Below are 2,003 nucleotides of genomic sequence, written 5' to 3'. Positions count from 1 at the left end.
GATTAAATCTGCCTTTGAATATCTTAACACTTGTCTCATTTGAAAGAAGACCATCTTCTGTTTGTGTATGCATTGTATATTTTCTGTACATTTACTCATCTACTCTACAGTCTTTTGGGATAGTGAGTTTCTAGATGTTTCTAGAGGTTTTATAGATGCTACCATTTTTGCTGTCCCAAAAAATATGATATTTTTCAGATCTGTGCACTTTTAATTGGAATTTGGGTAACAATAAGACCACGTATCTACTGTTGTGTAACAGACCAGGTAATGTCATTAAAAAGTTATTATGCACACTCTAGTAAGTCTAATAAGAATGGCACAGGATATGTACAGATCTCCAATACAGCACAACAACATTCCATTATCAGATGTACGTTTAGTTATCAAATTCCTAACAACTTCGTTGGCATGGCAATAAATGTTGTATTTCACATAGAATCTATCTTTACCATGATTTAATTGGATCCAGTTATCTTTTTATTAAACCTGAAACTAGTCCTTCAAAATTGCCTTTCAATTACATGAAAACACACAAACAACAAAACGTTGATTTTGGATGGCGTATTTGTCGTGTCCAACCTGAGTTGGTGAAAACTCAGGGCTTATTTAAAGCTGTTCTAAACCTTCCATCTGGCCTAATAGGGTTATGGCTGCTTGTGTACCCACAGAAAACAGATGTTGACTGGCCTTGCCAGTGCCTTACCAGCCAACCCAACTGAGCACTGCATTATGTTATCTATGGAACAATGCTCTTATATCATCCAGGATGCACTTAAGCGTGTGTGTGTGTGTGTGTGTGTGTGTGTGTGTGTGTGTGTGTGTGTGTGTGTGTGTGTGTGTGTGTGTGTGTGTGTGTGTGTGTGTGTGTGTGTGTGTGTGTGTGTGTGTGTTTAAAAATAAAAATGTAGGACAAAACACACATCACGACAAGAGAGACAACACTACATAAAGAGAGATCTAAGACAACAACACAGCAGGGCAGCAATACATGACAACACAGCATGGTAGCAACACAACATGGCAGCAGCACAACATGGTAGCAGCACAAAACATGGTGCCAACATTATTGGACGCAATTTTTTAAAATTTAATTAGACATTTAATGAGAGAAGAAACCAAAAGTATAAAAGTACAGAGAGAGCAGCAAGATCTGAACTATTATCGCAAATAAGTGATTAATAAATAAAATAACATGATTTATTAATTGGTTTAGAGCATCCGTCCAATTTCAAATGGATACTGTTATAACATGAATTAACATCACTTTCAGTCCGAATGACCTTGCTGGATTAATGGTGCAGAGATGATATGAGATAGATTAGGATTAGGTTTAGTATATGATGACTAACACGTTACAATGCAATAATCTGTGCTATGCAATCACAATCAAATGCTAAGCAGCGTCTAATTAAATATAGGGCTGAGGAGTTCATTATGGCATCTGAACTGAACAATCTATATGCGTCAAAATTGTTGGTCTCATGTGTTGACGCTATAGTGTGAAAGCACAGCGGGATATGCAAGTCCTGGCAAACGCTTTGGCGTCCGCGGAGCTGTCTGTGGTGCTGAATCTCTCTCTCTCGCTCTCTTTCTCTATCTGTCTATTTAACACTTACTTTCTCTCTCTCTCACACACACACACGCGCGCGCGCGCTTGCAAATGAAGCAGGTGAGATGCTCACTGCGTGCTCAAAATTCTGATTGATTTCAAATTGGAGTCGCGACGATGCTTGTGCGTCGGAACGCACCAGAAGTAACCACCAATCCTTGATGAAGAACGTAAAGCTATTGTCCTTATAAATAGCGACTTTTGTTGCCTTGGAAACAACGTCTTTAAGATTATATTTGTGAGAGGGTCTCTACGATTTAATCACATGGCTTTTACAAAAATATTTCGAGGGTAGAGCTGGAAAGCCACAGGAACATTCTGAGTCCTGGGGCACACACAGGATCTATATTCTGGAGACCACGGGCAGATGCTGTACCGCAACTTGGATATT

Source organism: Oncorhynchus clarkii, chromosome 7 (genome assembly GCF_045791955.1).
Source record: "Oncorhynchus clarkii lewisi isolate Uvic-CL-2024 chromosome 7, UVic_Ocla_1.0, whole genome shotgun sequence".
NCBI classification, from domain to species: Eukaryota; Metazoa; Chordata; class Actinopteri; order Salmoniformes; family Salmonidae; genus Oncorhynchus; species Oncorhynchus clarkii.
The sequence above is the reverse complement of the archived record's forward strand: the minus strand, read 5'-3'. Positions refer to the sequence as shown.